We start from the raw sequence: 22752 nt of genomic DNA, 5'->3' as shown, positions 1-22752 counted from the left end.
AATGTGTACAGCTTTCAAAAATGATGTGCTTATTAAATCATTTTTTGGAGGCAGGCATGCCTTGTAAAAAAAAAAAGTGTATGTATTTATTCATGAGACGGTTGTTCCATCCCAGTCCGTGCTAGACGACACCTTTTAAATGTTTTATTAGTGGCAGATTAATTTTCAACACAGAGCACTGAGAGGAACCAGTCAGGATGTGTTTCAAGCGAGCCGAACAAGTGTATGAAAATGCGTGAAACTTGCTAAAGGATTATGCAATGAATAATTTAAAGGCTAAATATGAGACAAGTAAAGGAAAAAGCTCAACAAAGACAATCCCTCACCAAATAAGCCACTGGAGATGTACAGAAATGCAAAAAGGAAAAGGGGGGAAAAAGCAAAAGGAAAAATAAAAAGAAGAAACCCAAGTCTTCAAGTGTAATGTGAGGAAGGAGTGGTGGCAGGGGAGTTGCCAAGTGGCAATGGTAAAAATCAAGATTGCGTCATTTATGATCTTTCATCCAATAATACAAATAAAAGTTAAAGGAGAGTGTAAATTCGTCCTGTATAAAAAGTGCTGCTTTGTAATGAAAGATTGGGCTGTGTCTAAGACACAACTGGGAAACATTTGACCCTCCAAATGCCTTTGAATGACAAGTCCTATCAACTCTGACCATTGGCCTTGCTGACTGGGACTGATGGGAGTTGGAACCCAACAACATTTGGATGGCTGTGTGTTCCCCAAACCATCTCTCTCTCTCTCTCTCTCTCTCTCTCTCTCTCTCTCTCTCTCTCTCTGTGTGTGTGTGTGTGTGTGTGTGTGCATACAGATATGTATACCTTGGGTGCCTTCATTCCTTTTTCTCTTTTTTTGGCTCAGGGCCGGGTATATTGCCTTTTCTGTGTGAGCGCTTCCCCTCCTCCTTTAATTTATGTGCTCATTAATTCTGGGACTGCATCTTATAGAGATGTAGGGAAGAGTTAGAGTATGCGGTAATTCTGAGCTGGGGACCTGACATTCTCTGCTCTTGATTTAATTAGAGGGACAATAAGATGGAATTAATTAATTGTTTCCCTCCCACTCCTCGTATCTTCCGGGCCCCGTAAGGCACTCTCTACCGAAATGCTTTGATCTTGAAAGAGTTTGAAGTCTTTGAAGGACTTGATTTGAGCGAGGGCTCACCAGTGTCCAGCCCCAGATGCTGCTTAGGAGGCTCCAATTGGGCAGTCCCAGGGAAGGAGGAGTGCTAATTAAAGAGGGCTGTTTGAGCACGTGCACTGCAGGCCATTCCCTCACAACTGAATCTGAACAGCGCCTGCCCCCATCACAAAAGGGAACAGCAAAGGCTGGTCCATTGGGGCAAATGGGGCACTGCCTTGCCAATCTCAAGCTGCCCTCAGCTAGCCCCTTTCTTTCTTATTTACCAGCTGTCCAAGGGGCAGCACTGGCTCCCAACTTCCTCCTTCTAAGATCTCAGTATTGACTTTTGTAGCAGCTCTGTTTGTCCCTGGTTCTGGCTCCACTCAAAGTTGGTCTCCTAGCACCCCACCCCACCAGTCCCAATGACCACCAGCCATTACTTGTTTGGGGCTTCTAGGCAAATGTGAATGCTATCTTCTCTATTTTTGTTATCCTGTAATTTAGTGACCAAGGTGGGACTGTAAGTTTAAGTCCAGCCTCTACAAGCTATTTTTTGGATCAATCCTAACTGCAATTTGTGTGGTTTCCGTGTGAACCAACAGATCCACTACCTTACAGAACTATTGTAAGGAACAAGAAAAAGTATGCAAAGAACTCTTAGCACTCTAGAGTCATAAGGTCACTTAGAATCATAGAATCATAGAATCATAGAGTTGGAAGAGACCACAAGGGTCATCGAGTCCAACCCCCTGCCAAGCAGGAAACACCATCAGAGCACTCCTGACATATGGTTGTCAAGCCTCTGCTTAAAGACCTCCAAAGAAGGAGACTCCACCACACTCCTTGGCAGCAAATTCCACTGTCGAACAGCTCTTACTGTCAGGAAGTTCTTCCTAATGTTTAGGTGGAATCTTCTTTCTTGTAGTTTGGATCCATTGCTCCGTGTCCGCTTCTCTGGAGCAGCAGAAAACAACCTTTCTCCCTCCTCTATGTGACATCCTTTTATATATTTGAACATGGCTATCATATCCCCCCTTAACCTCCTCTTCTCCAGGCTAAACATGCCCAGCTCCCTTAGCCGATCCTCATAAGGCATCGTTTCCAGGCCTTTGACCATTTTGGTTGCCCTCCTCTGTACACGTTCTAGTTTGTCAGTGTCCTTCTTGAACTGTGGTGCCCAGAACTGGACACAGTACTCCAGGTGAGGTCTGACCAGAGCAGAATACAGTGGCACTATAACTTCCCTTGATCTAGATGCTATACTCCTATTGATGCAGCCCAACTTCTCTATATGCTCATATCACTTTGCTTTTCTAAAGAAAGTTCTCATGAAAAGTTGCCAACATTTTAGTGCAAATTTCTTTGTGCAAATATATACATGGTCGCATGTGATTTTTGCCCAACACACACACACATTCCTGAAAAGCAATTTCCCATAATATAATGCATTTCAGTGCACACCTTGCTCTGGTGTATGCATTTTTATACTCATGACTTTGCTGGAGACACACTTTGCAAGTTTCAGAGAAGTGCACATTTTGAGCAATGTTTGCATTGGGCTGGTGCAATATTTCAAAAAGCATGGCTTTTATAGGTTCACCTTCAAATGAGAACTGAATCAAATCTTCTCCCATCCCTAGTTGTGAGGCAACACTGGCTAGCCACACCCACTGCAGCCACCATCTGTATGCAAAAGATCTCTACTCACATAGAGTTCTAAGCAAGGGGGAAATCTGTCCCATTCAAGGTCTCCTACCCACCTCACATGCAGGTTCTCCAATGCGTGTAAATCACCACCCTTTCCTAAATCAGCCATATGTGTAGATCAGGGGTCAGCAAACTAAGGACCGTGGGCCAAATCAGGCCCAATTGCCTTCAGGATCTGGCTCGCAGACTGTCTGTTGATCGGCGTGGGGATTCTGTTTCTTTTGGGAAGCACCATTCTTTTTTCCTGTGCCATTCCATCTGCCCCTCACACACACCACGGCAGTGCCTCCTCCATCCCTCCTCCTGGCTTCTCCCTGACCTGCCTAGAGGAGGAAGGGGGTTGGGCTCACCTGGCTGAGCGCCATTTTAAGCAGCCCCTATCCGGAGCCAGCCCTTTCATGCCGCTCATCTCTCTCCCCCCCCCCGCCACCCTAGTGCTCCCATGGGCCAGAGAGCAGAGCGGATGAGTTCTCTCTGCCTACCCACAAGAAGCGGCAGTGGGGGCAGTGGCTGCAGCCCCTGAGAAGGTAAGTGCAGTGGCTGAGGCTGGGGGGTGGGGAGGAGGACTACTTGCCCCCCATGCCTCTTCTTCAAGCTGTCTCCCCTGGTGCCGCTTCTCCAGCCTGCCACAAGGTCTGAGGGACAGTGGACCGGCCTGCAGCTAAAATAATGGTGTAGATGAAGAAGAAGCATTTGTGCTGTGGGTGATGGTGGGGTTGTGCATTTTTGGGACAAGCACAAGTCTGCTCACCCATCGCTGAGAAAGGTGAAGAGGAGGCATGCTCATGCAATGCAAACAAATGGATGATGTGCATTGGTATCTCATTTCCCACAAGATGATGCAAACTGTTTGGGATGTCATTCATTAGTATGTTGAGGATTGGCAGGTTGTTTATCATAGCACCAGTCACTCCAAAGTGCACTTTGGCTGTTTTTCCAGCAGCTCTGGATTTATTCAGAGTGTGAACTTGCTGATGGAGAGCAAAAAGAGAGGAGAGTGAGTATGAGATGGCAGGGAGAAAAGTATGGGATCTCAGTGATGATGGATAATATTCCATTAGTTGCCTCTAATGGGAGCTGGTGGAGGTTTTAAAGGAATCTGCCAAATTAGAGCAGCTGCTGGTAAACTTTCAAGTACATTTTAGAAAGAGAGAGAGAAAGCTGTTATTTTCTAAGTGGGTGCATATTGTACAAATAATTAATTTGCTGGTGTTCAAAATAGAGTGTGTGTTTTGCAGGGGGTACAAAGTTTTTATGCCAAGTAGGGATGGGACAGAAATTTTCATTTTATTTTATTTTATTTGCATTTTAATGAGAAACTACTCAATTTGTACTTCCTGAACTAATAGGCGAACTGAAACACAGCGATTTTTCAAAATTTGCATTTGTTTGAATTTTGTGATGCAGCTTTCTAACCATGCAATGTGTACAAAAAATGCACATATTGGGTGAAAGTTCATAAAGATGCATCTATCTGTGAAAATAGCGTAGAGCAATGCATTATGTATGGGCAAATTGCCTTTTTTAAAAAAAAAAGAAAAAGAAAAGAGAGTGTATATTAGTCCAGACTAAATGCAAAAATGTGTTTATGAGGAGAAAAATTGCCCTAAAATGCTGATAAATTGTCCTGGGTGCAGATTGCTTTGGAAGCTCAAATCAGAAAATGAGAGAAAGCAAAATTGATGGAGTTGCCCATCCTTAATCTCAAGCTAAATTTGGTATAGATAACGAAATAGGGTGATGAGAAACAATCAAAATCTGCTCCATTGTTGAGCCTCAAGATGACACTCCAGGCTGGGGCCAGAAAATAATGCTGTTCAGATGTGCTGGCTGTGTGTAAAGGCTAGCTGTGAGCAAGGTGCGTGGGTATGAGTGTGCTAAGCCAGGTTCCCACCACATCACTATTTCCATCATTCTCCACGAAGTAGAGGGCAGAGTCTGAAGAGGTTACCTCCTCTGCTTGTAGAGGCTCCCACATAACTTAGCATCCCAGTAATGGCATCATCAATGTGTATAATGCTTCTTAAATTCTTTGCAAAGGGCAGTTTTTTTATTGGATATTTCTAAGCTAAGACCTAGAGATCTTAAGTCTTGTAACACTCTTTGTATGGTGAGCAAGGACCTCTCTGTTTGCAGCAGCACCCAAAGTTACTTTGAACCATGGGCAATGTGGTCTTTGTTTCTCACAGCATCCCTAGAAACTGCTACCAATATGTTCAGAAATATCTAGGGCCTTATTCTCTTTTGTGGTATGCCTGCAAAGAACAGTCCTTCCAGATGTTTTCTCCTCTCATCTGCCCACATTCTTCAATAATTTACAATGAGGTGGGCTAGCCCAAATTTAGTCCCACCCTAATGGTTCCGTATTCTGACTCTCATCACCATGGATCCATTTCTGTATGGGATGGGCCCTGATCTAGCCTGATCGCAGTCCAGGAGACCAAGAGGCCTCTGTCCATTCCATCTAAAATCTAGTGCCCAGTATCTCTCCACACCCAATCCATATGCACACACATTTTGAGTGAACTCTAGCGAAGGATCACATACTTTAGAGTTAATAGCAGTGACCTTTGGAGTAGCTGCTTAAGGCTGAAGATTAATTAGGGATGAAACTGAATTTTGAGCCATTAGAGAAACTTTGCTTAGAACTAAAATCTTGGGGGGGGAAGAATAGAGGTACTTGAGCTAAAAGAAACCAGAATTTTGGGTAATCTAGCTGTGATGGGTTTAATTTCAGCTCTTGCTCCCCATACCTTGAAAGACGGATGGTTTGTGGTGATCTTGGTGCTTTAAGCATGGATGGAAGATATTTGTTTTGTGTTGCTGCCCATTTAAAATGACACTGTCAGGGCCCTGAAGCCATAAAACCTGACCATCCCTGACAGAAGAGCCCTACCTAGACACACTTGCCCAGTGAAGTCCTAAGGATAAATGTGTCCTTTCCATCTCTCTCTCCCCCCTAGGAAGTTTCATCTGTAAATTAACTAAAGTGAAAGGAAAGGTACTTAACTTTGTGAACTTGATGGGCAAAAACCTGAGAGACCATTTATACTAACACCGGCCTGTAGATAGATGGAAGGATAATACTTGGTGCAACTGAGGGGACAGAGATAAAGAAAGACAAAGAGATTCTTGAATTCTGCAAGGTGAGATTTTCCAGATGAGTGACCTGCTGTCAGGATACATTAATTTTTGCTGCAAAAATACATTGACAGCAGCATCTCTTTTGCAGTGGTGGGAATTGAAGTTGACATGATACACGTCTCTCTGATTGGGCAAGTTTAGTATTTTGTTGTACCTGTACTTTGTGGCTCTATGTATGGTGGTAATTGGTCGTTTTTGTCCATGTCTTGTTGGCTCTTCATAGCAAAGGGGTAACAGGACAAGTCTCTTCCCTTTCTGTCCTCCTTTAAGTACAGCTCCATGTAGGCTATCTTCCAGTGAAGTGGTGGACCTGTACTTGAACTTCAGAGCAGAGGTGGAGACTTAAACAATGGAGTGCTCCTCCATAGAAAAATAGAAAACAAACATAGAGAACTCATGTGTCAGGAAGAAGGCAAGGCTAGAATACTGATCCCTGACATCCCTGACATCCCTGACATCCCTGACATGTAGGTATTTGTATGGTGGAGCATTCAAGTCCATAAGGCCAATAGCCCATCTAGTCCAGCATCCTCTTCTCTCCAAGGTCATCCAGATTTCTTCAACAATCCCATAGGAAGGTGCTAAGTGCAACAGTGTTCTCCCCACTTGCGATTCCTAGCAACTGGTATTCTTTTGCCTATGCTGAATCTTCCAACATTCAGCTTCCTTGGAAGTCCAAGGGTTCTAGAGTTACAAGGCCGGGAAGAAAACCTTTCTCTATGCATTTTCTCCTCAGGAAGCCCAACCCATAGTCTGGAGTGGTACAGGGTAGTCACAGTTTTACCAACTGAGTTAGGACTAGACCCATCTCAACTTTTTAATCTTGTGAACCACCCTAAGACCTTCGCATGAAGGGTAGTATATAAATTTAATAAATAATAACAATGATTTCCAGTGTGATTGTATTGGGCTCCAGGGCCTTTACTGCTCTCCAGTTCCTCATTGGTGACTTGCTCATAAAAGGAATGGATTTTCTTTAACAGCTCTCATGAGCTACCTTTTGGCAGCAACTCAAGGCATTACAGTAGTAGACGACAGCAAGTACTGAGCAACTATAGACTTTCCTCCATTCCCCCCCCCCCCCATGGAAGCAAACTCAGAGGATTGCACCTAAGCTGAAACATTGTGTTGGGGGGGGGGGGTTTGCAGGAAGCTGGAAGTGCTTTGATAAAATTGGCAGATTATTTTCTGGGCAAATTTTGCACTCATCCTTTTATTCACCAAGGCTCTCCTAAACCAGAGGTGGTGAACTCTGTACAGATTTAATGTGGTCCTCCATGCCTCTCAATGTGACCCTGTGATTCTCCTGGGCATCTCCCATCTCCAGGCCACACCTCTCAGAGGCCGAGCTTGGTACCTTCTTTGAGTCCTTTTGCCTAGGTTGATTGTGTCCATGAACTGTGACAATGTCTCTTTCTTGCTGGCCAGAAGATAGAGAGGGATGTGTGGAAATCCCTGCTTTTTGCATGACTGGTAAGACTCACATCCATTGCTCTATCCACTTTTGACTACACACCACTCAGCATATGTGCCTGCCCAGGTTTCTCATGAGGGAAAGTTTCCCTCATGGTGACAACTCTTTCCTCATCCCTATTATAACAATGCATAACATGAAAATAAATCCCAATACATAGAAGACATATTTTGTTTGATTGGTTTGGTATACAATACCAACAGCAGTACTACATTTTCTGTCATTATTCTCATTTCCATAATATGTAAGGAGTATGTGAAGAACAATGCATTGTTTCATTTCAAGTCTTTCCAGGAAAGTTCTTGTGAAGTTGGTGATGAGGTCCTAGTTTCATGAGTCCCCGACCACAGAATGAACCCATGCTCTGCAAAATAATCTCCTTTGTTTGTTTCTCTTATTGCTTGCACTTGCTTTGCCTGTCTTTCCATTACGGCATATTGCCATCTTAAAATTTCTGTTCTTGAAATGTTCTTCTATCTTCAGTTTTTCCAGTTCCTTGCTGTTACCTGTCTGGATTCAGCTTACAGCACTGTTTACACCTCTTTATATGGTACTCCTGAATTTTGGTCATCAAACATTTTTGATATATTTCTATCCCTCTGCTTTGGTACAGATATCCAGTGATGTTTTCCTCTCCCTGTACTTAAAAAATAAAATAAAACCACTGTTTTCAGAGAGCCCATAAGAAGCACATTCATCTGGGCAGTCCTCACAGTAATTCAGCTAATATTGCTTTGGTTTTCACCAGCTTACTGCTTCCCTTCTTCCCTCCAGTGGACTATCTTGCAGGCCTCGCTATATTTTGTGTGTGTTCGCCAGACAAGGCATTAAAGTCATTGCTGGTGTAATTGCTTTTGTTGCTCAAACGATGGCTTGCGGGAATATCAGGCAGGTGTAATGCTCTCTATTCCTTATCGGCATAACAAGGAGTGTGACTTTGCTGTTTCTGCACTTGACTTGGCAGCCGAACCAGGTTTTTTGAAACTCAAGGGGCAATGATGGTCTCTGTGAACTCTCTCACCCCAGTCCCTGGTGTGCCTTATGCCTGCATACTATTTCATCATTTACTTTTATTGTGCCTTCCAGTAAAACACAAACATGAAGCATATGCCTGTATGTGTTTGTTTTACACAAGCAAGGATGCCTTGAGTCAGCCTTAGAGCAGATGATGGAACAGGCAAACCTAAGACAGCTCATAGAAAGCTGCCTTATACCAACTGAGATTGCTGGTCCAACTATTGCAGTATTGTCAACACTGACTGGCAGCAGCAGCTCTCCAGAGTTTCAGATAGGGGACATTCCCAGCCCTTCTTAGATGTTCTGGGTATTGAACCTAGGACCTTTTGCATGTAAAGCAGATGGTCTATGGCTGATCTACGACCCATGATAGGAGATAAGACTTCTGTTGCAATAAAATGGATTTTACTTCTAGGGATGGAGGAGGAATCTGTCCGGTCTGCCTTTTGCAGTGGAGTGCCCAGATTCAACATTCCTGTAATTGCTTGTGGACCAGAACATAAGTTTCAGTTAGGATCATAGGAAGAGCCTTATGGAAAGTCAATCCATTGGCTTATTTAACTTAGTATTGTGGACACTGAGTGGCAATGACACTCTCGGGCTCCAGGCAGGGATCTCTTCTAGCCCTTGCAAGTTCCCACTGTTTGAACTATGGTGGTTTTTTTCCTCCCCAGCCTGAACTTGCTGTAACTCAGTTTCGGCACCTCTCAGGTGGCCACCATGAACAAGGGAGATGTTCATTGTGTGTTCCTGCACCTATTTTTTCTAGAAAAATAGCTCTGGTTTGAAACTCCATCTTTTGCATGAAAAGCATGCATTCTGGGAAACAAAATGATCATAGACATTCCCAACAACAAGCAGAATCAGACACGGAATAAAATCACCACCAGGCCCCTTTGTTCAAACTGTGTTTGTTTCTGACAAAACGCCACTGCCTGCAGCTCACCTAAGTGAACAGTATAATGATACGTACAATTCTCTAGGTATTCATCCTATGATTAGTCTGTGTGTGAGAGGCACTTGCATGGCACTTAAGCAACCAACAGAGCTCTCTGCAAACACAACTCCATTGCCACCCCTCCCCCGCCACTGAAAGGTTATCCCTGACATTACATCAGGCTGAGCAAGATGTTTAGGGCACGTTCGATCAGATGATTAATAGATACATGTGCCTGCGTACACTATGATGTATTGCAATGCCCCTGTTGCTTTGACTCAGAGTTGCTTACTGCCACTGCAAGAGTGCACAGCTATTTAAAAATGACACTCTTCTGTACCTCTGGATCCAGTGCCATAAGCATCTAATAGGCCAGGATTCCACGAAGTGGGCCTTTGCTCATGACAAAAGGCGGAGGGATTGCAAGACTTAATCATTCAGCTGCCAAGTTGGAAGGAACTTAAGATGCCATCTATAATCCAACCCTCTACAATGCAGGAATCACTTGTACACACATTTGACAGTGTTATCATAAGTTGATCATTATACGGAGCAGGGATGAGCTCCTTGTTTATGCAAACTGGTCCACAAGCAAGATGAATTTGGCAACACTCAGAACCAAGTCATGTCCACACCAGTCATTTAAAGCACAAGATTTTCCCCAAAGAACCTTGGGAACTGCAGTTTAAGGGTACTGTGAATTGCAGTTCTGTGGAGGGGAAACTGCTGTTTCCAGGATTCCTTAGGTGAAGCTACATTCTTTTTTCCCTTTTTTTTTAAAAAAAAAACCAACCAAATTTTATTGGTTTTTATACAAATACAAATACAAGGACCATTAAACAATCACCCAGCAGTACATCTAGTGGTATTTGCTCTATCCACTGACTTTGGACATAAACTTACACATTCGGTCTTCAAACATATTACTTAATGTAACATCTCCACTGAGAATATTGAGCTGTTGGTATAACAAGGTCTTAATCTAGGTCGTTAACACAGTTAAAGAGGGGTCCACATTCCTTGGAAGGTATTTCGTTATTCCTTTAATTGCCCTCCTGCCTCTGGTGAGACACTCATACATTGTTGTATCCTATATATTATTTCCCCATATGTATTTCAGTCTGGTTCTTCTATTGTTGAGCTATTGCTAATCATGCTGTGGTTAGTAAGAAGCCTACTAGTTCTATGTGGTGCAGGGTGGAGCCCAAGTCTATATGTCCAAAGACAGTAGGGCTAAGGCAGGATTTGGAGAAAGGGGTTGGCTTCTAATAGTGGATATAATGAGGAATACTCTGTTCCGAATGTTTTTGACATTGGGGCATTCCCGCCAAACATGAATAAATGAACCAAATTTCCCACAACCCTTCCAACATAAAAGGGGCAGGGAGGGATTCAATTTTACCAACCTGACTGGGGCCCTGTGCCAGCAGAGGATGACCTTGAGGAGGGCTTCCTATAAGGGAGAAGAGATGGTTTTATGGAGGAGACAGGGGTCCAGACCACCCTCCCATTTGTGATGTTCAATTGGGTGACCTTATTTCTGATTCACATACAATTCGAGTGAAGCCACGTTCTTTGAAAGCATGTTGAATGTGGTTTAAATGCATAGTGCGGGTGTGATCGAAGTATATTCTTAAAGGAAAAATGAAACTTCTGAAGAAAGTTTTACAGTGTCAGATGCACTTGCATTTGACAGCACACAATTTCTGACATTTAAGCATATTGGGAGAAGTGGGTGAGCGGGGGGGGGGGGGGCGGCTCTGGAGCCCAACAGAGAGAAGCACACAGTGCTGACTCGCTCTCCCTTTCCAAAAGGGTTTAAATGGCATTTTGTGATAGGGGGAATTAAAAGCAGAGAGCCATCTGACAGGAAAGCTTAACTCTTAGGGAAAACTTATGCTGTAGTTTGTTTATAAAGCCATAATAATAAAGATAACTGATCCCCGAGGAAAGGGATAAAATTGGATTATATTCCACAGTGCCTGCTGTGCCTGGCTGCCCCACAATAGAAATTCTATACTTATCTGTGGGTGATGCACTTTCCCCCCATTTTTTTTAACACGATGCTTGCAAAACAACAATTATATACATTAACTGTAGTCGGTGCCAGGCGAGAAGTTATATGAAATGCACAAATATAATCCTCTTAGACAACCTAATCAAGCATTAAGACTGTTGCATTTGTGTTTAGAACAAAGCCCATTTGATTGATTGTTTTCCTGACTTGGAGAAGATTTTTTAAAATACATGTTTCAGATTTCTTTTGCTGAAAGCAAGCTGCTTGCTGGCACATTCTTTGAGTTCATTGCTTAATTATGAGCCCCATTGATTGCCTGCTCTCAGACACCCACAGCCTAACCCCAGTCGACAGCCTTGATAGGAAGAATCTGTGGGTGTGTCATTGAAAATCAAGTCTCTGGGCTTTCCCTCCTGCTGCTTTCCACAAGTCTCTGGTAATAGCATCGATCTCATGTGTTAAAAAAATTCCCCTGCCCACCCCCACATCTCCATCTCTCTCTCTCTAACACACACACACACAAATAAAAAAAAATGACCTGACTCACTCTTCATTTCATCGGGGGGGGGGGTTGCTCTCATGTTGTGAGTGGGCCAGTTCTTATTAATGTTAATGAGACCTAGTGTGTAAATTCAATTAGCACTAATGAGAGTTACTCCTATAAACTTTGCATGGATCAATGGGGCGCTCAGGGCAGGCTCCAGCATAACATTACCTATTGAGTTCTTTAAAAAAAAATAAAAAATCTCTGTGGTATAATTAAGTACCTGCATTGGAATATATGAATCTGTATTTTGAAATGCATCAAACTCTTATTTTTTCCCACCTGAATTTACATGAATGTAGTAGTGGGTGACCATGCATCTCAGTCTGAGACGTATGGAAAATTCCTTTGAGAAAATTCACTGGTTAATAGCCTAGTTCTCGTGGAAGAGATAAACTTGAGTCTGGTCCAATGGCAGCTGCCTACTGTCCTATGATTCTAGTGGGTTGATCTGTGGCTTTAGTATGTGCTCTGGCCACACTAGAAACCCAATTTTCAAAGCTGGTTAGAAGAGGAATGTGGAACCTCAGGCTTGGGAGCTGAATGTCAGGACTCTCTATGGGGCCTTCAGGACTTGCCACAGGCCACATCCCCTCCCCAGCCACACCCCTTCTCCTCAGTCTCCTCCTCAGGCCCTAAAAAGTCCAAATCACAATTGTTCAATCTAGAGTTTAACTTGTTGTTTGTTTGTTTGTTTTTAAAAAAGGGTTCTAGCTCTCTTTGTGTTGACAAAAATGATACATGTTATCCCCGGTTATAGCCTACTGTGCCAGACAAGTGGACCTTCCCATACAGCCATACTAAGATTAGCGCAGGTAACCAGAGGTCAATCAATTTCCCATGCAGAGCCAATGCCCAACCATTTAAAAGGGAGAATCCGATGGAACTGAGGGAGGAGGTAACAGAATTCTTCCCTTCACTTGGAAGGCCCAAAGGATACAGATTATTGTTTTATTAATCAAAAAACGATTCAACATTCATAGCCCATCTTCTCTTGCCATTTCAATCAATGTTCTTTATCTCTCTGCAATAAACTCAAAGAATGAATCTTGCTTGCAATAGTATCTTTTGTAACTGACATATCATGAAACACTTTACCTGAAAAGATAGTGGAATAGAATAGTTTCACTGGGATGAAACAACAAGGTTTGGGGAGCCGGGATGTACGTGACTTGATTCTATCATTGTTGTAAAGTTCAGGGAGAGATGAGGGTCTCTAGAGCAAGGGCAGCAGTCATGGAAGCCAGGGTCATTGAATGAAGCTGCTTCAACTCTTATTATCCATGGCCTTTGGCCATGCTGACTGGGGGAGAGAGCACCATATTGGCTATCCTGTTGCATCCTATAACATGGTAGTATTTCTCTTGAGCACTCATTTATTTTTAATTATTTATTACACTCATATACAGCCTTTCCTTCCAATGAACTCGTGTGCATTGGTCTACTCTCCCCATTTAATCTTCATGGCAACCCTGTGAGGTAGGTTAGGCTGAGAGGCAAGGACGAGTCCAAGGTCACCTACACTGAGTTTTATGGCTGAGTGGGGATTCAAAAACTGGTCTCCCAGGTCAGAGTCCCAATCCCTAAGCATTACTCCATGCTGGCTCTCATATTGACACTCGTCTTAATGAGTGCTTTTATTATTTTTAGAAAAAAAGATGCCAGTACTCACCATGAAGTTGTTACACTAAGTGCCACACTTTTAACATGTGTGTATTTGGGGAGTGTCAGTACTGTGTAAGGTACTCCCAGAAAAAAGCAATGATCTTGACACTTCCCTCAAGCTCCCTTCCACCAACTACATACCCTGTGGGCCTTTCACAGGGAAATGCATATGTAGTGAGATTATTATTTCATTCATCAAAGGATGCAGCTCAACTTCACACACCCTTCCCCCTCCCAACAATGTTCAGTATGGCTTTCTTGTCAGTGTCTGATAAGCCTTGGAACCTGACTACCTCACTAAGCAAAATATATATATATAATGTTATCCATTCCCCATTTCCCCAATTAGCTCACACAACACTACTTTTCCACTGCTTGAAAGTGCATTTCACACCACAGTGATCTGTCATAGAACAGTGTGGCTCGACAGTGCAACAGAGACAGTCTCAATGGACTGCCCATTGCATCCAGAAATGAATAGGCTCGTATTTCTTTCTGTTAATCATTTTCAAAGCAGGCCCATGCGAACGCGTGGACCTAAACCGGGTATGTCCATTGAGTGCAGTAGGTCTACTCTGAGTAAGACATATGTTGGAGGCAACCCATCACCTTTCTAGAGTTCAATGTTTCCACTGCTAGATCCACAGAGAGAATAGACATGGGATAGTGAAAACGGTGGCCATTCAGATGTTGTTCGACTCCAGCTGCCAAAAGTTCCCAGCCATCATGGTCAATAGCCAGAAATGGTGGGAATTGTAGTCCAACAAGGTCACAAGGTCAGGAAGGCCACAGTTTTCTTATCCCTAAATCACACCATCTTCTGTCACTATGCCTGTATTTATGAAGCAGTATATTCTGTTTTCTGATATTTCTGTTAATTTCCGCATTACAGTTGCACTTTCATGCGCAATGAAAAATCCACTTCCATAAATACTGTGGAATATAGCACAAGTTTCACACTTACTTCTCTGTTATTTGCAAAAATAAAAAAATAAAAAATAAAAAATTCTGGAAGCAAATAACACAGAAATGAGCTCTAAACTTGCACTATATCCCATTATATTTCCAGAAGTGAAAGCTAAAACAAGAGCCTCAATTACAGCTCAAGGGCACTGCTCAAGAGACAAGGCTGCAGTTCAGTGGCAGGGCATCTGCCTTGCATGCAAAAGGTCCCAGGTTCAATCCCCAGCATTTCCAGGAAGGGCTGGGAGAGACCCCTCACACCTGAAGCCTTGGAGAGCACATGCCAATGAAGACAATACTTAGCTAGATAGACCAGTAGTTTGACTTGGTATGAATCAGATTCCTTTTCTCCCCCAGTTGGGTAAGAGCACTCATGGATGGGGTGGCCTGGGAGACAGTCCCAAGGGCCAAATCAAGAAGCCCAGAAAGCCATGTTTAATACCCACTCCCAGGGCAGAATTTCCCCTGCCTGATTTTGTTATGTTTCAGCATTCTGTTAAATGCATGAGGGCACAGACTGTGTATTTAATTTAACGAAAATGATTTCTTCGCATAAGGTCCCAGTGTGGGTTAGAACAGTATAGTAAGACGATATTAAAATTGCTTAAAACAATGTACAGTGGAGTATTAATTACTGAAATCAGTTAAATCCATTTACATCAGATGAATTGGATGGGTCTTAAGAACATAAAAAAGCCTGTTGGATTAGACCAATGGCCCATCTAGTCCAGCAGCCTGTTCCCACAAGGGCCAGCCAGTTCCCTGTGGGAAACATGCAAGCAGGATTCTAGCAGAAGAGCACGCTCCTCTCCTGTGGCTTCCAGCAATTGGTATTCAGAGGCATTTCTGTTGTGGAGGCAGAGCACAGCTTTGGTGGCTTACAGTCACCAATAGCCGTCTTCTCCATTAGGTTATGTGTGCCCTGCCTTATTCCCCTTAACCATCCAATAATTCATGCAAAGATCTGGAGTTTCTAAGTACATGCAGATGAGCATGTTGAGAAGACTCCTTGGAGGAATTCTGGTAGTCTGTAGGGGCAGTGTTCCTGTTGCTGGTACTACCTATCCACTCACCACCACTGTTGCTGCTCTGTATAGAGGACAGCCTCCCCACTGTGCTGGAGTTTAAATTCCCAGTGCCTGCATCCTTGTTGGCACTGATTGGTTGGCGAGGCTCACCCCTTGAGTGAGGTCCCACCCAGCACTGACAGCACGAGGAGGCAATGGCAGGGCACAGGGCCTGGCTGCAATGCCAGCCACCAAATAAGGCAAGCATACCTATCCACTCACCACTACTGCTGCTCTGTATAGCTGACCCCAAAACTTCCACCGCCAAGATGCAGCAGAGTGCCTGATCGACCCTAGTCTGATCTCAGCCAGCACCTGCCTTTCCACCTGTTTACTTGCATCCAGTCCAGGGGGTGGTAACATTGCCTGACAGCTTCCTCCTCTCCTCTTCCTCCTCCTTAGTCTCACATTGCCTTTGTAGACAAGGACAACATGAGAAGTTATTGGCTATGCCTATCATTGCCTCTGGAACTACTTACTGTTGGGATTCCTAATTCCTGCCCCACCAGTCCCTCCCGCCTTTTAAATTCTGCCAGGGCAGCACTTTGTCTTCCTGGACCCCTCTGTGTCTTGCTTGCATGCAACTCCCCCCCCCCCATTTTTCAGGAGACCCTCAGAGGTGTAACAATAACAAGGTGACACCACGGATGACATTCTGCCAAGAAGGCTCCTTGTGTAATAAAAATAAAATGAAACCTTTAAGGCAGCATTCCAAGAGCAGCTGATCTCAGGAGACCTCCACAATAGGTCCTTGGAAATTAAAATGGTCCATTAGAGCTTCGATTCTCTACCTGAGATGAAATCATGGCATTTACTTAATGTACAATTAAGGCAGCACTGTTTTGGAGAGGAGAGCCTCCTTGTTTTCAAGGTAATAGTATCTCATTCCATTCTAAGGCAGAGAGAATGCCCTCCCCTTCACCATAGCCATTGCAAAATGTTGTGGTGTGCTTTTGACTTCAGAGTATGTGTAGGGCCTGCAAGGTGTCCCCCAGGTTACAAACGTGCCCACAGGCTCAAAAATGTTGCCAACTTCCATTCTGTAGGTTCATTCTGCCTTGTGTTCTGCTCCTGATGAGCTCTAGTTCAAAAATGAAAATTTGTAAAATGGATGCTGCAAGTGGAACATATTGGGGCTGGCCCTACCATTAGGCAGAGTTAGCCCCCCGCCAGTGGTGGATGGAGGTGGGATGTGGAGCATCACTGCCTCTTGTGGGAGTGAACCCCAGAATCAGAATCATAAAGTTATAGAGCTGGAAGGGACCACGAGGGTCATCTCATCCTATCCCTCCAATGCAGGAATCTTTTGTCCAGTGTGGGGCTCAAACCCACGATCCTGAGATTGAGTCACATGCTCTACCAACTGTGTGTTGTGTGAAAAAAGCACTTTTTCCTTTGTCTCTCCTGAATGTGGTTAGTTGACTTGTATTGGTTTCATCAATATTCTATGGATTTTGCATTTATTGATATTATGATTTATTTGTGTCAAATGTTCATATTTATGTTTTATTGCATGTGTTGTGAGCCTTCTTGGGAACAAGCTTGTGGGAAAGTGACATACCAATAAACATATGGTGATGTAATGCTGTTTAGACTCAGTGGAGGAAGAACTTGGGCTTTGGCTGACAAGTGAAAAAATAGAAATAAACAAACACTGTTGCCATGTTCTTGGCTCATCTCTAGCCTTTAGTGACAAGGCTAATGAAGTGCCCAACATTTCATCAAATTTTGAGTAACACATTTTTAATAACCTACTACCTGAATGAACGTGCTTCCCCCGATTTCCCCAAGAAGCGAGAGTAGCCATGGCAACCTCTGCAATTAATTTTCTCCTGCAGGGTACCCTTGAAATCTAGAATCAAAGAGCAGAGATGCCCACCACAAATGGTAGGAGAGAGTGACAGGGGTGGTGTTGCAGCTTTGTGCAGGTGGGGGAGAGAACTGCAATAGGGGAAATCTCGATGATCAGTTGCAAGAGAGAGAGATGGACAGAAAGATTTGAATGAATGAATAGATTTGATGGTTCTCTTATACTAAAAGAAAGAAAAAGAAACAGCAAGTGACCTTCATTCATTCCTCTCCAGGGATCAGATGAAGAGGCTACAATCTTAAAGCTCCTTTTGCTCTTCTGAATGTGGACTCAGGAGAATGGAACACTTGATCATTGTGCTTTGATATAATCTGTCCTATGTGCTGGCACTCTCTAAAGCTCTTCCGTTATCATGTATGCCCTACAAAAGAGGGTTATGAACACCAAGTGTCAAGAAATTAAAAAGATGTGGGGTACAACGGAGTAGATCAGAGTGGATTCTTCAAAACAAAATCCCAAGCAAAAATGCCTGGCAAATGGAAGGCAGAAAATGCACAGTAACTCAAATGTGTATCATTAAGAAAACACACACACGTATTTTTCCCCTTCCATGCTACTTGTACAGCTCTATGAGACTTAAGAGAGAAGGTGTAGACCTACATTTCCTTTTTAAAAGTAATATTTTATTTTGTTTTACAATTACATACATGTCGTATAAAGTCACAAAATAGACATGTAAATGTACAAGTGGGGAACTTCAGAGCTTTGATGCCTTTAGAGTATATGGGTTTATTTACACATCTATACAACCTGAGCATAGGATGGCAGGGCTCACTGCATTAACACTCCAATAGATTTTGTTGAATGTTGTGTTGATTGTCTTTTGTTCTCATACACTTTACATTGCTGTTTCACACTTTTCTACTTAAACAAAGGTTGCAAGCAGATTTTCTTTGTATGATGTTTCACCAATGCATAGGAGAACAACAGTAAAGCATTGCCAAAATAATAACAGCTGCTGGAGACCCCAGGAGGCAAGTGTGCTCTTGTGGTTGGGTCTTGCTTAGGGTTTCCTGCAGGCATTTGGGTGACCACTGTGAGAACAGGATGCTGGACTAGAGGGTATGATCCAGGAGGCTCTTCTTATGTTTTTTATGATTGAGACAAAATCATACCGTTCATATGATGTCATCAGGTTAACTCATTTGATTGCAATGTTGTATCAATGTGGATGTCAACAGCAGGAGGGAAGGGGAAATAGACAAAATAAACGAAGGAGCAGGAGCCTTAAATTTTGGAGCTGTGAAATTATATTTTGGAACAATTCTAAAACCCACAATTAGGGCAATATCTTTATTAGGCTAACACACATTTTGCAAAAAATCCTGTGTGAACTTTTGAGACTTTTATATAGCCAGGAAACCAGAATCAAAGCAGAATTCAGAGGGAGTGGAATGCTGGGCAGAGCAAATCCACATAACTATAAAGCAAATTGAACTCTCAAATCCCTAATCAAACCAACACATCTGCTCTCTTTGTCTCTTGTGCCTTTCCTATTTGGAAACCACCCAAGCCAATGCTGCTGTATGCCCTCTCACCAAGCTATAGTAGAGCCAGCACTCATTTTCATCTCCATCTCTCTCTCTTTCCCTCTCTGCTCCACTCGTATGGTGATATTAGACTTTAGAAGGATTAAGTGGATGGAAAAACAAGGAACCTCAAGATGTTTATTTGCAGGGAGATTAGCAAGTACAAAAGATAACAGCATTCCACTCAGCCACCATCATTTTCAAGGGGAAAAGCCCACCAACCAAGCATGGCATAGAAACTGCTTTTCCTGAGGTCATCGTAATGGAGTCACTTTATTTTAGAATGGGGTGGGGAGGGAAGCGATGTCTCTTTGGCATGCTTGCAGTAGTCCAGCATTTAGTCATGCTCTGCAGACCCAAAAGGCAAAATTCATTTTAAAACAATACTTGTCTGAGCAGCGAACACAGAGGCTGATTGGCTCATGGAACTGCACACTGCACTCTGACTAAAGTGTTTAACATCACTTGCAAAATCCAGCAGCTTCAGCCTGAAATCCAGGTTTCCATAGAAGAAAGACCCAGTGCATTCAGTGGAGCTTACTCCCAGGCAAGTGTGTGACATAGTGAAGTCCTAATGCATAGCTTTTGCTGTATAACACTGTCTTTTCATTTGAGGAGCCATTTGTCTGTGGACATGGGCAAATGGAATTGATTATCACAAGATGTGGTGATGGTTTTAAAAGTAGGATTATACAAAGCCATGGAGTTGCATTCAATGTTAGTCCTACCCAGAGGAAACCCATTGACATTAATGGGCAACTTTGGTCCATTTATTTCAACGTGTTTACTCTGCATGGGACTAGAATTGAGTGCAACACATGGAAGGTAGGACTATCAATAGCTACTAGTCATTATGTCTGTAAACTGCTTCCAGTCTCAGAGGCAGTATACTTGGTAGAAATCAGTTGCTGGTAGTTTTGAGTGGGGAGAATGCCCTTCTACTCAGTCCCTGCTTGTTGGTTTCCCATAGGCATCTGACTGGCTACTTTAAGAATACAATGCTGGACTAGATGGGTCTTTACTCTGATCCAGCAGGGCTCTTCCAATGTTCTGTTATTGAATCAGGAGAAATGGTTTTAAATTAGAGCTACCACTTATCTATGAACTTTCCCAACAACTGAGCAATAATATTCTATGTCACTGTCATGACTAGCAGCCATTGATAGACTCTTCCTCCTTGCATTTGTCTAATCTCCTTTTAAAGCCATCCAAGCTACTGTCCATCAGCACGTCTTCCTCCTAATCTGATCCTAAGAATGCCAATCATTCCAGACCGACTGCAAGGGAGTGGATTTTTAAGCAAATAATATCCCAAGCACAGCAGCCTGGCAAGCAGAGGGCAACAAATGCGCAGTACCTCAACTGTGTTTCATCAAGAAAAAAACCTCTATGGGACCTAATAGAGAAAGTGTCTATCTGTATATTTTAAACAGGGATGCTGGCTAGTTATGTGAAAGCAGGGTTGGGGAACCTTAGGGGCAGGGCTCAAATGAAGCCCCACAAGCCTCTTCATCTGGCCCTTGGGAGTCTGCCCAGGTCTCACTTACAAGCCCTGCCTTAAAACCTCCTTGGGTGCTTCTGCCTGGCTGGAATATGCCCATGAGCCCTGATAATGCCTCTTGTTCATCTGGATAGGAGAAAGAAAGGGGTGTGTGAATGTGTGTAGAAGCTAGCCTACTGCCTCTGGCCCTGCCCACCACTGGCATGTGGCCCCTGGAAGGCTGCCCAGAAGGCAATGTGGTCCTCCAGCTGGAAAACATGTTTTCCCTGGTCTATTGCCTCTGTGCGGAATACCAGAGGTCCATCAACAGTCTCTAGGCTTCTAGTAAACTAACTGCTACAAAGTACCGGTATATTAGAAGATAATGTGTGTTATTATGTAAAGCCTCTGAAATGACTCCCCTCCCCAAGCATATATATTCCTTTCTCCTTTTTTTGTGCTGCTTATGATTGTTTTACTGGCATAATGCTTCATCTTTGCAATATCAATTTGCTGCAATCCCTTTCTCACTAATCACGTATATCTGAGCGGTACTTTAAGCATCCGGCTTAAAGTAGAGATGCCTACATCTGTGTTTTCAGTTTATTACCCCAAAAAATCTTGTAAAAGGCATGATCTGTCTCACTTAATTAGATGTCACTGGCATCCTCTCTTGAAAATGTGCATTGAATGGGTTCTGAATATTAAAATACTGTGGTAGTGATGGGGCGGGGTGGCAGCAGTGGGGAGGCAGTCCATGAGCTTGACAGGTGAAGCAGAGATAGACGCTCAGAACATCCGTGTCTAAGTAGGTCTGACAGGGACTGTCGGGAAGTCTCTTTCTCTGCTGCAGAAGTAAGAATCCATCTGAGGAAAGAAGATAATGCCTTTAATTAGATAATTTTAAAGCTAGATTGTCAGTTAAGTAATTTGAAACTTTAAGCATGAACCCAAAGAACAGATCATGGTTCTTCTCATAAAGCACTCCAGGATAAAATGTAGACATTGAAAGATGGATATAGATAGATAGATAGATCCACACACCCCTCAAAAAGCAACATTTATAGGTCTAGTTTTAAAGTCAGTAATAAGGTGTGTCTACCGTAGTCTGTTGCTTTTTTTGTGGGTTAGTCACGCCACATGCTGTAAGATTTTGACAAGGAATTTCATTTTCTAAATGGTAAGATTTTGCTATATCCAAATATCAAAGGGGAAAGCTCCCCCCCCCCCCATCAGATCTTGGCAAGGTTTAGCCTCCAGGGCTTAACTCTGACTCACAGGTGCTTTCTTCAGACATTTCTTAGAACATATATATGGGTGGGATCACGGACAAACTACATTCCAAGATATGTGGTAGATTTGTTTTAAAATACACATTTAGTACAGGTCAATGCAGAAATGGGACAGAATGGCCTAAGAAATGAACTGATTTGAAACTGACATGGGCTGGTAGTAGTAATAATAATTTATTATTATTATTATTTATACCCTGCCTATCTAGTTGGGTTTCCCCAGCCACTCTGGGCAGCTTCCATCAGTAGACTGATCCATCTATTTCTATTCCTTTCTACTGTGGTGGAGTCTAACTTCTTTCCAAATTAGGTGCCACCTTGAAAACCTCTTTTACTGCTTGCCCCTCAAGCTTGTCATAGTCAATAGATTGCTCCCTACAAAGCAGGGGTATAAAGGCCCCATTTTGGAGAATGATGGAGTATGAGCTTCCTTTTGTGCAGCTATATACCGGTCACCATTGAGGATGTGCATTAACCTTATTTTTCTCCTTCTTTTCCATCATCTACTTTCCATATCATTAGACCTCAACTTTCAAGAGGTTTCTTTAAAAGAAAAATCCATTTGGTGAAATACAGGTTGAAAAAATACACTTGACTTCTTTGTCACTTACACAGAGAAATCTGGATTTTTCAGACACAAAGACTTGCTCATATGAATCAATTTTAAAACATTTCCCGCCCCTCCCCTTTAAACAAATATATTCAGCCCTAAATGAGGTACCTTTCAGAATCTAATGTTTGCAATATAATGTAGGAAAAGTATTCCAAAAGAATAGTTTAGAGGGGGAATTACATGGCCTGCAAAAATAAGTGCTCTTAATGTGTTTCCCAGGTTACTCTTTTATCAAGTGCCTAGACAGATTTTTCACTGCTAAAACATGTTGCTTATTTTTTTAGCAGTCCTGGCTGATAAGTGCAGCAAG

The 22752-nt window shown here is 43.0% G+C and overlaps 1 protein-coding gene and 1 long non-coding RNA gene across 3 annotated transcripts in view; one reads left to right on the top strand and one right to left on the bottom strand.

Annotated features, from left to right (window-relative positions):
• The window catches only part of CDH13 (cadherin 13), a 671873-nt gene that overhangs the window by 111238 nt on the left and 537883 nt on the right, over nt 1-22752 (top strand). The window lies entirely within an intron of this gene.
• LOC310682813 lies at nt 879-17304 on the bottom strand. Its single transcript, XR_014514188.1, has 2 exons — nt 2407-17304; nt 879-1805 (listed from the first exon to the last, which is right to left on the bottom strand). It is a non-coding gene; the product is annotated as an uncharacterized lncRNA (long non-coding RNA).

The sequence above is a fragment of the Podarcis tiliguerta genome (genome assembly GCF_965153285.1).
Source record: "Podarcis tiliguerta genome assembly, chromosome: 8".
Classification (NCBI taxonomy): Eukaryota; Metazoa; Chordata; class Lepidosauria; order Squamata; family Lacertidae; genus Podarcis; species Podarcis tiliguerta.
This window is presented reverse-complemented; position numbering and strand designations above follow the sequence as displayed.